This window comes from Chamaea fasciata, unplaced genomic scaffold, assembly GCF_029207755.1.
Source record: "Chamaea fasciata isolate MVZ Bird 193981 ecotype frontalis unplaced genomic scaffold, bChaFas1.0.hap1 SCAF_3, whole genome shotgun sequence".
Lineage (NCBI taxonomy): Eukaryota > Metazoa > Chordata > Aves > Passeriformes > Sylviidae > Chamaea > Chamaea fasciata.
Genome location: NW_027094088.1, coordinates 99,977,037 through 99,993,317, shown reverse-complemented (window position 1 = coordinate 99,993,317; position 16,281 = coordinate 99,977,037). Strand labels below are relative to the sequence as shown.

At 42.3% G+C, this 16,281-nt stretch overlaps 1 long non-coding RNA gene across 1 annotated transcript; it reads right to left on the bottom strand.

Moving 5' to 3' along the window:
* Window positions 1-11,960: 11,960 nt before the first annotated feature.
* On the bottom strand, window positions 11,961-14,913 carry LOC136287852 (uncharacterized). Its single transcript, XR_010720383.1, has 3 exons — window positions 14,844-14,913; window positions 14,146-14,182; window positions 11,961-13,152 (listed from the first exon to the last, which is right to left on the bottom strand). It is a non-coding gene; the product is annotated as an uncharacterized lncRNA (long non-coding RNA).
* Window positions 14,914-16,281: the final 1,368 nt, after the last annotated feature.

Sequence of the window (16,281 nt, the reverse complement as noted above, 5' to 3'; positions counted from 1 at the left end):
TTTCCAATCAACAGCCCCATCCATTACAGCTATGCTGTGCAGTTTGCTTGTACATGGTAAAAGGATTGTAATTGTGTGACTTGTGCCAGCTTGTGACAGCAAGCAATGGGGCCAGCCTTTTATCATTGCATTTCTGTGGGCTTTTATTTTGGTGTTGGATTGGTACCTTAGCTATGAATTTTCATAATTTTCATGAAAATTTTCAAACAACCGACACAGCATTTTGTATGATTTCTCTTTCTTTCTTTCCTTGTTTCCTAGTAGATAGTGGCTCTATTTGGTGTTTAGGTTAGTGGTGAAATTAAAGTTCTCTAGAATTTCAATATAATAAATATCTCTACATTAAGGATTTTAAGAAAATTTCATTTACTCAGTATATATAATGGAACACCTACATGTTCTATGCAATGAGTACATCATGACACATGCATTGTGCATGAATGCTCCCCTATTACACACAAAGTGTTGAAACAAGCCAAGTTTTGACCAAAGATCCAGTGAGATCCCAGGACAAAGGCAGCCTTTATTCTCATTTCCCTTTGGATGTAAGAGAAGCCCCAATTTTTTTGCCTGTGCTTGTTTCTGTTGTAGATCTGGGCTCCCGCTGAGAAGCTGCTTACTGAACACGGGGGGTACCTTGCCTGCAGACCACAGCAGCTAGTTTAGGAGGAGAAAGAAGAAAGCCACAGAGAAGAAAATCAGCCCAGGTGTGATTCTGGGCTGCAAAGTTCTACCAAAGGGGCAGCATCTGGTCCCCCAGATAGAAAGTTGCTCTGAGAGACACTGTTCCTGGTACGCAGGATAGGTCTTTGGCTGTTGCTGTTGTCCAAGGTGATATGTTATGATGAACGAACAAACTTATAGCTCAGGACTGCATCTCTGTGCCTCCAGAAGACACCTTTCTACCTGTTGTTTAAAAATTTTAAGAGTCGGGGCATTCATAATTAAGTGCAAATAATAGCAATAATATGATTAACAGCAAGCAGCTTTCTTTCTTGGCATTGAACCCGCAAGTGAGACTTCTTTATTTTTGTGATATGGGGATTGATTCAAACCAGACCTACTACTGTACTTAGAAAAAATGCCCTTGTATATACAGTGGACTTTAGGCACTTGCCTTACTAAAATGTCGTGCCCTGCTCTCACGAAGTCAGTAGTAAAATCCCCATGGTCAGAAAAAAACCCAAATCCCTGGCTAAGTACTGTAAAAGAAAAGCAAGCTTCAGTTATAGGTGTTGCTTAATGGCACAGTCAAGCTTCGAAGATGCTGCCCTGTTTTCAGGATGCAAGTGGAGAGCAACCCTGGGCTCCTCATCTGGGCAATTCCCTGCCAAGAGTGCTGGAGCTTGGCTGGGTGGGAGGGCTGCTGCCACGTGTTCTCCCAGCTGCAGGGTTGCTGCTGTCAGTAGGAAAAGTGTGATTAGCTCCTTTAGGACAGTGTTTTGACAAGATGCTGGATGTACAATCTCACAGGAGTACTAAGGGGTCTGCTGCCAAACTCCTGGATCTCTTGCTTCTCATGGGCAGAGAAACATTTTTTGATTCCGAGTTTTATGGCTTGGCTACATACATTCTAGCTGCTGGTATAAAGCAGTTCCTGAACATGCAGTGCCAAATTTGAAGTTACATTGAAATTGTAACAAAAGATTTGCTAGAAATATTGCGGGGGGAAGAAAAAAAAATTATCAAATGATATAGAGGGGGAAAAAAAAATGAATATTCCTTATGTTAATTTACAGGAGTTGCTGAGCTGTTTTTGTAGAAGTTGAAAAGGATGAGTCCGAGGCTGAGGTCAGACATGGAAATGTTCAGGCATGACGATTAAGATTTATAAGCACAGAACTTATAGTCACAGAAATTTATAATCACAGAAAACCTGTTTTTTACAATGGGAAGATCAAGACATCCTCACCCCAGGCAGCATCTCCAGTCTCCCTACCATAAGTTACCAGACTCTGCATAAAGAATTTGTGAAAATTGCTGTCAGCTTCCCCTTTCACAAAGTCATGCAAGGGCTGATCACCTGCCGGGAGAAACATCCTTTTGTGATTATTCGGGCAGTTTGGGCGCTCGTTGCTTCCCAGCTGGCGGGCGAGGGTCCCGGGGGAGGTGTGGCCTCGGCTCCGTGCCCGGGTACCAGCCAGCAGAGGGGAGCCGACAGCCGCGGATCCATCCCTGCCGGGCGCAGGAGAGCACAGGCTGCCGGGGGCTGGATGAATGGAAGAATGACTGAATGAATGAACGAGGGAATGAGTGTCTTCCTTTGCATTTCCAGCTGCTCTGATTTTTAGTTTCCTTCTGTGTTGGAGAGGTGCTGGTAGTGGGCTTTCTAGTGAGTTAGGATATTTAAAGTGATGAGTTGATGACATAAATAGATATCAATTCCCAAAACAGTGAACATTTTTTTTTCCCCCTGAACATTTTGTACTAGATGACATGAAACTGTCTCAGAGCCTCTAAATGAGTCTTTAATACATCAGCAGGTTAATGAACCAACATTATAGACAAGATCCTGAGACAGAACTGCATATCTGATAATCACATCCCTGGTAATTTTGTTTTACTGGAATATCCAGCTGTCTCTTTTCTTACAAACTATAAAGGGACAGAAGTAAATGGACTGGAAAACATCATTTAATTGTGTTTCTGTCCCTTGCTTATGCAACGACTTTTGCCTTCTTTTCAGTTGTTTGAGGGAGTTTCTCATTTGTTTTTGCTGGCAGATTCAGCCTGCAGAGAGCCACAAATCAATCACAAGATTTGAAGAGTGACCCAGCTCTGCTCACAAATGCTGCTCCTTTTCCCAGCAGGAGCAGAAGACAGGAAGCCAACAGAAGGAAAACCTCCAGCAGTGTGAGTGGGATAGATGGAGGGAAGAGCAATGATTAAGGGTGAAGATGGTGCAGGGTCAGTGATTACTATGCAGCATCAAAGGAGAAAGGGAGGATGCACCTTTTGCAACGCACTAAAAGCACTACTTAAAGTGAGAGAGAGAATATGGAAGAAGGGGTGACACTTAGAAGTATTGGTGAGAACAGATTTTGCAGTGAGGCTCTAGTGCAAGTGGAGAATATGGATTAACAAGGTTAAAAGCAGAAGGCCAGAAGGAAGCAGATCAAAAATCAAGAGGGAAGAGGATAGACAACATCTGTGAAACAGGGGAAAGATGACCACCAACCCATGTGGGTTCCTGGTGATGCCCCAATGCCTGCAGGCAGTGAGTGTTCTCAGCTCTCACTGTTCCTCAGTTTGGCTTCTGTAAGATGATGGTGGCTTGGCTTTGTGGGTTCACAGGATTACTCAGGTTATTCATGGAAAGGGCCTCATGAGATCATCTAATCTTTGGCCTCTTCTTCCCTTCTCACTCTGTCTCATCTGATTAAAGCTTTTCTGTCTCTTACATGTAGCACTACCACAATGATTTTGAGTAGGTCTGCTATGTTACAAACAGTAAAACCCCCTATTACCCAGAGCCCTCAGGCAGGTGGACGCACAGGATCTCAGCGCCTGTAACAAGGGAAGAAGACAAATAAAAGCCAAGAGGGCATACATTTCCTCTGACTTAAATGTGGTTATATCCATGCTTGTGATGCCTAAATTCCCTGTGTAGTTGCAAACTGCTGAGTTGCCTACTTGAGGCCCTGTTCCTGGTCATTCTGTGCAAACTTCATCACAGATGTAATGTCAGTGAGAGGTGAAGTGCTATACACGTATCTTGTGGCGTGGAAGAGCTTTGCATCAGAGCCTCTTCTCAGATGCAGATAAATGTGATTCCTGAATGTAGCACTTGCTTTCTGAGAGCAAGCAGTCAGCTTTCCTAAATTACCCACCAGCCTCAGGAGAGGTGTGTTCCTTTTGTGTTTTGTAGTACTATTCTCTTATTTTCATGCCTACCTCAACTTTCTGAGATTTGATACGATGTTCTCGTAAAACACCACAATTATTGCTTTAAAAACATGATTTCCTGCCATATTCAGCAGGGCAAATGGGTTTTTAAGAAACCAGCTGTGCCTGGAAGGTGGAAAAACTACTTCCCAGGAGGAAGGAGGGAAGTATTTCAGAAGGAATAGGGTGTGCTTCATCCTAAAATATCAGGGTCATCAACGTGGAGAGCAAGGTGGAACAGTGATTCTCCTCTCAGCTGGGCTGGAGCAGCAGCAGTGGCTGCCCAGCCCTTCCCCTTTCCCTTGGCAGTCCCATGGGAGGCTGGCAGCACTTCACTGTCCAGGGGACACCATTTCAGAAAGTTTTGCTGAAGGACCAAGGCAGTCCCTCTTGGGGCTACTTGTCTGGGCACCCGTGGCGCAGTTCCCAGCACCACAACCACTCCAAGGCTGAGAACCAAAGCTCTGACTAACCTGCTCCTGTTTGCCTGGACTGCTGCATGTTTTGACCTTGTCTGTGGGGGTTCATTGTCCCTGTTGGAGAGGCTTTATTGCTGCAAAAAAGCTTTTCTAACTCTTATTCTATTCTGGGGAATTTTGCTCTGGAAAGTTAAAGTGTATATATTGTATGGAGAAGAAGGACACTGGTCTTTTGCTTTCTGACATTTATTAATTTATTAAATTCCCTTTTTCTCCTCAAAGTGAGCTTTGTTTAAAGGTGCCTAGGAATGAGACAGGTAAACACATGCACACATATGTATATGGAAATTGTACCAGTGGTCATACTCATCATTCTTTCTGAAAATTTTACTTCCCTTCTCCATCCACTGTCAACGACTTTTAAAGAGAAAACATAATTTGCTCTAGGCAGGATAAAAGGCCCTTCTCTGTGAGCTGACTAAGTCTTTCAAGTGCCTTTGGTCGGCCACAATCAATGAAGCACAAAAGAGTAATCATCTGGTTGTTTAGAGAAAATGAAATTATAGGCTGTCATGAGCCAAAGTGCTGTGATTTTCTTGATCTCCACTTGATCTGAAAAAAAATCTTGCTGGAAGAAAAAGCTTACACTTGAATGTTAGCTACCATGACTACTTAAACCTGGATGCAATATGCACACAATTTTTCATATTAGAAATATATATTCCCTTCCACTTCCTTTCCTTCTGTTTTCTGCAAAATGAAAAGAGGATGAAGTTAGCATTAATTCATATTTTGAGGATTATTAAAATTTGGAAGGCTGGGTTCATCTACCCTTAGCATTTTTGGCTCAAATGCAGGAAACATTGGAAATATTGGGGTAGAAAAAATGGACCCCCCCCAAAAAATCCCGAAACCAACCCAATGAACCAAAACTAACAAAACCAACCAACCAAAACTAACAAAAACCAACAATCAAACAAACAAAAACCTAAACAAAATTGTAAGGAATTTCTGTCTGATATTTCATCTCTAACTGTGAACAAGCCCCTAGAGGTGTATTTAGAAATATAGCCCTCTTTGGGCTGCTCTTCACTACTCAGAGAGATTTTTCCAGAATACTTCATTATCTCAGGCAAGCAAGTGGCTGGGCAATGCCTGAGTGTTTTACTGTAAAACAAAAGCCTTTCAAAAGTAGAAACATTATGTTTGCATGAGCCTTTGCTGGGAGGCTTGAGCATTCACAGTCCTTGCATGAGAGCCAGGCTCCAGCTGAGGATGCAGAGGATGTCGTTGCACAGCTATAATCCCAATTATAATATATCATTCAGGTCACAATAACATGAGTGACTGAGAATTTTTGTTCAGTGCAGATTCATAGCCACACAAACAAAATATTTAAAAAAAATCTTTTGTCAGCATTCCGTAAGGTTCTAACTCCATCTTTCAAATTTCATAGGTGTATTTCATACAGGCAGCAGAAATGGAGTTTGGCCTTTGCTGAGAAGAAATACTGGTACTTCTTGCCTTGCCCTTGACCCTCCTGTGTGATATATTCATCAGTTTACAGAGGTATACTGAGATGTCTCTCTGCTTCTCCTTCCTATCTAATCCAGTTCTGCATCAGTACCACTGTAAAACTGTCTCTCCAGAGCCAGACCTTCCTCATTGAGGAAGACTTCCTTTGAAATGGTCCACATGTCTTCATATGTGGTGGTTTTTGTGTTGTAGCTTTAATAAACTCTCGCAGGAATATACCTGTTACTTTGAACACATCTCTGCTGCCAGCCATCTAACAGTAATCTCCAATGGTGTTCTGGCATTTGGAATAACTACTTCAGGAATATTTCAGTTTCTCCCACTCCCATCCCTCTGGGCCAGCTATACAAAAATGAGTTACTTTTCCCAAAATATCAAGTTAAAAGACAGCTGAATATTGATTTTGTGTCTTGACTTGAGGCTGAGAGTTCAAATATTTACAGACTTCCACTTTGTAAGACTCTTTCCATTATGGAAATAAGATGTGCCAATTTAAAGTAAGTGCAAATTAATGAGATGAAAAGCTCAGAATGTTTCTCCAAATAAAAGAAGCACTGAAATTTTATTAGGCATGTAGGTGCAGTTAGGATTAACAAACAACTCAATTTTGATTGAGCTTGCTGTATCCTTATTATCCAACCAAAGAGCACTGAGCAGTCTGGTAAGTTACAATTATTTTTGCATATCTTGTAAGCAATCACATCTCCAGAAGCTATTGAGGATTATGCAAATATAGTTTTGCTTGGTTGGAAATCCAGAGGTCCCAGCACATTGTTGCATTTTGGAGCTAACAGATGATCCAGTGATAAGATTAATACAAACTTTTTGGCTGCATAATTAATTTAGTAGTGTTCAGAATTTTTTTTTTTTTTTTTTGCATGATGTCAGGTCTAATTTTTCACTTTCGACATAGTTTGTCTTGTGAGTTCACCAAACTTTTATCTGAGCTCCACTCCTCTTCAACCCTTGCTTTATACCCCACATAAGTTTCTAACCGTCATAGTCTCTCTAAATGGACTTGCAAGCAATTGACTGAGCAATAGGGGAATTAAGCTACTTTTTTGCTAAGTCCCTATATGTCAAACCAGAATATATCTTTACTAATATGTTCTACACCTTTGGAAGAGTGTAGAAGGACTAATTTTCTAATGATTGAACATTCCCAACCTCATGCCACTGGCCACCATCTTGCACAGGAATCTCCTGAAACAGTTTTCTCTTCCCATTTTGAATATTGCTATGTGGAAAACTCTTAGAACCTGCAGAAATAGAGGAAAGTTTTACTAAAAATACTTGTCTGCTAACCAAACAATTCCCAAATTGAGGCACTGGAACAGGTTGCCCAGAGAAGCTGTGGACGTCCTGTCCCTGGGAGTGTTCGAAGTCTGGCTGGATGGGACTCTGAGCAACCTGGTCTAGTGGAAGATGTCCCTGCCTGTGGCAGGCAGGCTTAGAACTGGATGATCTTTAAGGTCTTTTCCTACCCAAACCATTCTACAATTCCGTGAAATGCTCACAGGAATAGCAGCAACATTTGGAGGGAAGTCCCAGATGTTATTTCCCTGGTTTGTTCTGATTCAGCCTTGTGCAATTTGAGATCTTGCTAAACCACCATAGTTGTTTGAGTTTCCAAGGAGAGCTATACCAAAATTCAGCCTTCAAATCCCCACTTTGTTACCAATTGTGTAATTAGACAGGGGAAAAAAAAAGGGAGCAAATCCTGTCACCCCACAGCTGCATGAGCAGACATCTTCCTTCCCAAAGTTTAGCCTGCTAGAATAACAAGAGTTTATTGCCTGCAACCTCTTCTCCAGGGAAGTGCTTACTTGCAGGAATCCAGACAGGAAGCTGAGAGGAGGATCAGGCTGATTGTGTTTGTCCTGTTATTTTTCTTCTGTTATCCTGTATATTGCATTGCCCAGGAAAGGGAATTGGGATATTGTCGATTCACATCCTACCAGAAACCTGCTGAAATAGGTTTGGCCACCCAGAAACATGAACAAAATATTCCTGGCTCCTGTTATTTTTTGTGTTTTCTGGCCCACAGAAGGCCAAATCTAAATGTGAAATATTAAATTAATGTGGAAACATAAGGGGAAAAAAAGGTTCAGTGTGCCCTTGCCATGCAAATAACAACAATAAATGATCCTGTAAGCATCTGGATCATTCAGGATTCTTTCTAACACCTTTCTTTAGCACTACAGAGGCATATATTTATATCAACATCCATAGTGTCAGACAATCTAATCTGACAAATAATCTAATTTTTTTTGTTTTCTAAATATCAAAACACTGTTCTAGCCTTCCAGATTTATTCCAATATGACAAATTAACACATCTCAGCAGTTTTCCTTTTGCTGAATTAACAAGTGCTGAGATTTGTTTTTGTGACAAAGGCAAATCATTCCTCCTTCCACTGTGATAATTAATGGTGTCCTTCACCAGTAGGGCTCACAGCAAGGCCTGTCACTTTCTATGGCTGGTACAATTATGATCAGCATTAGAGAGTACATTCCTGCTTTTCTACTGGGACTGCTGACGATGAATGGATGCTATTAATAATTGATGTGTACAGTACTATTCATCGTCATCTGTCAAATGCTTATTCTTATATATTGGATAGCTGGTGATATTTTAAATTCTGCCTTGAACCTTTGGATGGAATGTCACTGTCTTGCTGAAAGCCTGAAGGGGCACATCAGCCAGAAACTGCAGGAAGTCATACTTTAGTCAAACTCTTTGATATGTATTTAGGGATCTCACTGGTGTAGTTCCATTGGGTCCTGTGGAATCAGGCTTGCTTTGCAATGTCCCTCATAATTTACTGGAATATGACTTACCATGTTTAAAAACATCTGTAGGCTGTTAAAATCTGCTGCTGTTATTTCAAGTCTACAATCTCAGATCCTGGAGACCATCCTACTTGCACAGTATGTCCTGTCACTGCCCTCCTGGCGTGGTCTGTCTGTCTGGAACAGCTCCCAGGGCTGCCTCCTGATTTAGCAGCTTTTAAGTTACGATTTTGGAGATATTATGCCTTTCTTCAGAGGGTCTCTAAGGCCTTCACTTCTTTACTGAATGCTCTGTAGTTTGCTGCCATGGCAGAAGAAGATGGTTGTGTCTCTGGATGAAGTTACAGATATTAGGGAAGGGATTCCTTGTGCTAGTAAACCATGTAAGTTTACACTTTTCTGTGGAAGCATCTATAGATGTACTAAGGCTTCTAAGCTCCAAGCTCCCAATAAGTTCCCAGTAGAAGCTGGTAGCTGGAGATTGTAGCAAACTTTCCATTTCTTAGCTGCCCACAAGGGCTGGGGGAGCATCTCCCGTTTCTCTTTGGATGTTTCCTGAGGCAGCATCTGACTGCAGGGCTGGAGCAGCCTGTGCACAGCTTCTTCCCTGGGTCCCAGGGCAAGGTGTGGGTCTGGGGTGGGAGAAGGGTCCTTCTCCAAGTACATCTAATGCCAGTGAGGAAGGAGGCATCCCTGAGGTAGCAGAGGGCACAGGAGGAAAATGCTCAGGCAAGAGTTAGGGAAGACCAGTACAGACACGGCTGATGTGCGTGCAGGACTGGAAAAGGATTTAGGGGTATTTATCACTTCTGTAGAGAAGAGTATTAGCAAAGGCTTATTTTCTGAAGCTGTGATTAGCGGGAGACTCCTCAGCATTGGTTGATGGTCCCTTGGGTCTGGAATGATTGCCAGGGTTTGAAGGAGCAAAGAGGAGATTACATAGAGGGAGCCCCTGTGGAGACCTTGACAAATTGTTCAGCATGTGGTCTCTGACCCCCTGGAAAGACTGAGAACATGGAACAAGCACTGGCTTGAGGAAATGACTGCAAGAGGAGACACACCAACCCACGCCCAGCTTGTTGCAGTGAGAGCCATCATAGGAACAGAGCCACATTCCTGAGAGCTGCACATCACTCAGTCCTGCACCCTCAGACACAACAAAGCTCTTCCCATACCTTATCCCATGCCTCTGAGCTGTCTGAATAGCTGCAGCATTACACCATTAAATTTGCCTGTACCTAGGAAGAGGTAAATTACTATTTGAAAACTGTCCTTTTTTTGTTTTTTTTTCTTCTTTTTTTCTCCTTTTTTCTTTTTTTCTTTTCTTCTTTTTTTTCTCTTTTTTTTTTTTCTTTTTCTTGTTAGAGGAAATGATTTCATAGGGAAGAGGTTGCAGAGAGCTCACATTTTCGAGAAACTGTCTTGACAGCCATCCCAAATATATTTTTGGTTAGGTTTATTTCAAGTAGCAGATATGATCTAAGGTCTCCTTCAAGTCAGAAAAAATGGCCCATGAGAGGAACTGATAAAACACATCTGAAGGCATACACAGAAATTGCAGGGATGTGATGATCCTGAGAAGGCTCTTGAGATGTACCTGTTTCTGTAGGTGGTGGTAATGAGATATATTACTGTCCCACCCATATCACTGATTCCATATGGGTTATTTCCAGTCTTTCTACTGGAAAAACAACTTGATGTGGCACAGCTGAGTGCTTTCAGTCCATAAAGAGAATGTGGCATGATCCCCCAAGGATAGCATGTATGAGACCCAGACACTCTATTAACCTCTGCTTCCAGCTCACCACATGTCTGTGGCTGAATCCCTCATCCTGTTGTGCATCTGTCTCTCTTTGTGTATTTGTTTGGGGCTTTTTATTTTTCTGGGTTAGTCATAAGCTCCTTAGGATTCACAGCCTTAGACTTGCAAGTCTTGTGTCTATACAGCACCCAGTGTACCCTGGTACCATCCACCATCTTCAGGGTAATGGTGATGGCACAATAATGCCAAGGGGATCTGGAGAGAGGGGCCACTGCTGCTTTCTGAAACTGAAATTGGTATGTTGAGTCTCCTGCGTCTCTGTTATTTTAAATGGAACGCTTTGTTGACTCTGCTTGCTCAAAAATACATCAAGTAAAGGGGAAAGGGAAGTATTTTAAAGCATCCCTAACTTGTCACACTTCTTCACCTCAAACTGGATCACCTTGAGGGTACCAAACACATGATTTATGTAGGTTAAGGTCCTACTGAAAGTGCAATTTCCTAGTCTGGGAGTAGAAGAGATGTTGGGTGACTTAGATGCTTACTCACTGAATTCACATATTAACTTCTAACCCTGAGCAACCAGTCAGCCACAAGGGGAAACAATAATTTTAAAATGCTAAAACAGTGCAAAGAGCTAACTTAAAAAAATATAGCTAGATGATTCATAAATGGAAATAAATAAATACACAACATAAATTATGCATTGCAGTAATTTGTTCAGCTACAGTAATAATGGTTTTGTGGGTAGGGATAGCTACTCTTATAACCTGTACAAAAGAAAAAAAGTTGTACCCTAACCCATGTTTTTACATGCTCAGGAAATTAATGTTTATTTAGATTTGACATTACAAACCATTTTACAGAACCCTGGAAAACTTTTAAAAATCTATTCAATAACATATTTCTTTTAGGAACTAATAATGCAATTTTATTTCCCTCAGAAGGTGTGTGGGGTCTTTTTAAAAGCAACCAAAACCTTATACTCCCCTTTCCCACCCCCAAACAAGGAATCCTGGAGACAGTCCATTAATAATGTAAATATGTTTTGTGTAAAAGTCATATGTCTTTCTGAGTCTGTGAGATCAATCAGATGCTAGAGCTTTAGATAAAAGTGTGAATTGCCAGATTCTGTATTGCCTTATTGTTGCTGCCTCTGAATTTTTACTAGTTTTACTTACAATTGTGACTTGAGATCTCTGACACCACTAAGAGTTTTACTTCCTATTGTGCCCAGTTATGTCTGCCAGTGTTGTGCTGGGTGGAAAGGGTTTTAACATGAGCAAGCCCAAGTCAGGCTCCAAAGATGAAAAGAAATGGAATTGTTTTAAACAAGAGGTCTCTGAAAATGTGCCATTCTTGTGAATGTGGCTTGGCAGAGCCCCGCTGTGTATAGTGGGTGCTTCATGAGCTGCCTGGGACCATTATTCCTCCCAATCCTGCAGTGTCTTACAGGAGAATTGCCCTTGCTATCACATGATGGCCCACCTGGGCTGCACAGGAAAGGATTCAGCTTCAGAAAGCAAGATTAAACCTTATGCGCACATAGCTCTCCTGCACCCCATACTGGCTCACTGGACCACAGTCCTTTGCTACTGTAGCAGACAGAACAACACTAATAGCAGTATTTTTTTCTGTAGCAATATGTTTTGTTTTGTTCGGGAAAATCAGGATAAAAACAACATTTGTTAAAGAGAACACATGGGAGATAATTTCAGAAACGGCTTCTGATAATATTTTTTCTGTATTTTGTTTTGAAAAAAAAGATTGAAAAATATTGAAGAAAATATTTGAAAATAATGAGAAAATATTTATTTGCTCCACCATTCTTTCTGTAGGAAAACACCAGTAATTTCTCTCAGGTGTTGCCTACAATAGGTGCTGTGCTGGAGCTGGGTGACAGGACAGCTGCCCACGTTCACTGGAGAGCTCCTGGTGGTGTGGTGCCAGTTGTTTCCATCAGCATCGGACCTGCTATGGCACAGTGCAGCCACTGTCCAAATGGTGAAGCTTCTTTTTCCCCAACAGCTCATCACCTTCAGCATCACCTGTCTCACCTGGGGGTCACAAATTCAGGTTGCTCCTCCCTTGTGCCCACAGCACTTGCAGTGTTCATAAGAAAGCATTTCCCTTCCATTGTAATGGAATAGAGGGCTTTCATCACTGAGTCCAAATAGTGAATAAGCACATTAAGGGAATAGATTGACAATAACTGAGGCCCTAAAATTTTGCAGCAAGAATTAAATACCCCAACTACCATTACACTGAGATCCCATTTAATACATCTGCTTATTAGCTTGTGGCTGAGATACTAAATGGTGCCAGGACCAGCTCACTGTGCCACCCTTGCACAGACTAGCCCTGTGTCTGGAGAGGAGGAGAGGCACTCCTGGAGCAGGGGAGTGCAGTAACACGGCATGGCCTGGCCATGTCAGTCATGTCATGCTCTCTTCTGCTTCAAAATGGGCACTGCACTGAAACAGAAGCTGCACTGAAATCACCTGCTGAAAGAAACACCAGAAGATCCTTCTGTCCCAACCCATGAACACTTCATAGGAATTGCTTGGGATGATGGACAGAATTGCAGCTGTGACCCTCCTACCAAGGTGACCTTCCTAACACTGTTCAGTTTACTAAGATGGATGTGGCTGGTTGTGGCAGAAGAAAAGTAGAGAAGAATCACTGGCAAAGGACACAACCACTGTGGCTAAAAATACTTGAGAGGGTGGCAGTGAAGGAGAGGTGGAGACTGCAGAACCTGTGGGTGAAAGGAACACAATAACAGGGTTTGCGAAGGGCTTTAGAGGAGTACAGACTGCTGTTGATAAATGTAACAGATATTGAGGAAAACAGGAGATTTTTCATGTAAGTGTCCTTGGGATTCAGAGGCAATTTTTTTTTTGAGTGGGGATCAGCCAGCAGTCTTTCACTTCCGTCACTGCCTCTTCCAGTCACACCAGTGATTCAGATCAACTGCAAATAGTGCCTGATGGATTAACTCTGAACATTGGTGTGACTGTGAGAGCTTTCTGTTAACCTTCGGATGAGCAGCTGCTGGGAGAAACTAAGCTGCCTCTCAGCCATAAAAGTTATTTCCCTACCAGTAAACTAAACAAGGTGAGGACCTGGGCAGTGCTGGCCCATGTTTGTCCATCCTGTAGGATTGCTGGCCCATCCCTGAAACAGCTGTGTCAGGGCAGGACTGCTGCCAGAGGGTGGCTGAGCAGAATCTGTCCCTCTATGCAGTGTGGGTGCTGGGGATAGCAGAGTCAGCTGCACAAGTGCGAGACAAGTCATGTCAGTCACCCTCCAAACTAGACAATGTTTGAGTAGGGAATGAATTGTTTACTAATGTGCATAGAGGATATTTAGGAATAAAGCTTAAATTCACATTTGCATATAAGAGGTCAGCAGCAGAAGGCTGACTCTTCTTTATAGAATGGTTCTCTGCTGCCAACAAAAGCCATGCTACAGAAAGCTAGTTGAACTAAAGCATCAAAAAGAGCCTAGATTCCTTTGGTCATTTCTTCCCCCCCAGCTTAGTTTCTTCTAATGAATAAAAATCCCTATAGAAATGCCGTCCACTAAAGATGGCATCTCAGTCAAATATTGCCCTTGAGGAAAAAAAACCCAACAACTACAACTCACAAACAGAAAAAAATTAACAGTATTACATAACACAGATTGGTATGTCCGACTTTGCACAGTTATTTTTCGCCAAGAAGTGATCCTGTATTCTGTAAATGGTTACCTCTTTAAAGGAGGCTATTCACCCATCTTCCTGTGATCTGAAAAACACAGTAAAGTGGTTTTATTTTTCCCAGCAGCTCAGCGTTCACAATTTTCATAATCCTTATGATATTATTTTACAGAAGTTTTTTTTAAATTATTATTCCCAGTACTTTGATTAGAAAAGCTGCTTCTTCATACATAAAGTTGCAAGAACTTTATGTGTTTCTGGTGCTATGTCATCAGTGGAACATATAAGATTTTGTATTATATTATTTTCCATTAAATATTCAATGCAATTCACTGTACTTAAAGGAACATTAATATCAAAGGAAAACTGATTACTATAATCAAATGTAATATCCATTTCATGAGGAGGAATTTTATGATCAGCAATTAATTATAAGCAGGAGATGAGAACACGGAAATAAACATAAATGTGACTGGGATACACTTGTGGCCTCTGTTCACCTGGACATGACATTTGAAATTTTTATCCAAGTCCTCATCTCTTGCACTTTAACTTGTAAAATAAACATTAGATAGGGCAAGAGAACTTGAAATAAGGGAGCTTTTCCAGTTGGGAATTGAAGGCATGCTTCTGTACCTGTGTGGTAGTTACTATTTTCCAGAAAATATTGATGTCGACATCATTATCATCAATTTTAACAAACTCACTGGGGATGAAATGAGGATATTGTCCAAAATGGAGATACTGACCTGCTGCTCACTGGCCCTCTGTGACTTGTATAAAGTTTCACAGAGGAAGCACAAACATATCAATGTCAATAGGTAATTCACAGATTATCAGAAACACACCGAGCCCCTTTATAGGTCAGAATGCAAATTGCACCAGCTGACTTCAGTTAGCACCTGAGACAAGCACTGAAACCTGTTGCTGCACATGGAGAAATGTTGGTCCCCTGGTCACCTGTCATTTGATTTGTGCTGATTTCTGACTGAGAATTCAGACACTCTGCCTTCACTTGGGCCAAAGAACATTCTGCACTGTGGATTTCTCCTTGATCCCCTATGCCTGCCTATAGAAAAGGCCCAGGGAGCAGAGCAGGATGCTCTGAAAGTGTAATGGGCTTATGCAGAGCTTGCTGAGCCTGGAGCTGTGTTTCCCTGCCCCTGGTCCCTCTCACCACAGGACAGAGCTCACCCCAGCAGAAGACCAGCCCTTCCTCACCTGCCTGCTGAAACACTGGGCAGGCTGAGCTAGTTGGTGGGATGGAGAACGCTGCGTTCATCTGCAGCCAGTCTACCAGGCTCCATTTCTGTTGCCATGGATACAAGAATGAAGCAATAACTTTATTCAGGATTAGCTATTTTTATTGTAATTACACAACAGGAAATTATTTGACTATTTCTCCCTTCATCTCACCCATAGTTTATTTATGTTATGATGCTTCAAGTGCCTGCACTGAGCCCCCAAGCACTGACTTGCTGCTCCCTGCCGTGGGTGTGGGTGCTGATGGTGCTGGGCTCAGAGGGCTCAGCTCAGCTGGGCAGGCAGCAGAAGCCCACCCAGCAGCACCACACAGCTGTGATGGAGCCTGGCACTGCAGGAACTCACAGCCAAGAATCAACGTTGGTACCTTTTTTGCCATGAAATGAAGTGCAGTGCAGTTGTGTAGCTGCGAGGTGCAGCAGCCTGTGTCCATCTGTTTCTGCAGCACAGGATCACTGGCAGGTCTGTGTGAAGACAGGTTCAGGAAAGCAGAGTGGAGAGAAGAACCTGTTAGGCGGTTAGCATTAGAAGTGTGACTTTGCCAGCATTGATGGATGGGGCAGTGAGCACCCTGAATGATAACCAAATGCTGATGAGATGCTCCAGGAGGGAAGCAGAGGAGTATGCAGGCATCCCAAGGCTCGAGCTGTACTATCCAGCCCAGATGGGGAAAAGCATGTGAAGGAAATGAAGCCCAGATTCTCCAATCCTCTTGATCTGTCCAGAGGAATCCAACCATAGGGTGATCCATGTCATCCTGCATCAAATGTAAGAGGAAAAAGTGTTACCACATAAACCACAGCAGGCATCATCTCACAGCCTGTGTCTCCTGCAATCCAGGCAACTCTGTCCTGAACTCCATATCTACATTGAAATTCATAAAGAGAAAAGTACTTTAAGAAGAACTTTATAAAGAAAGAGTGT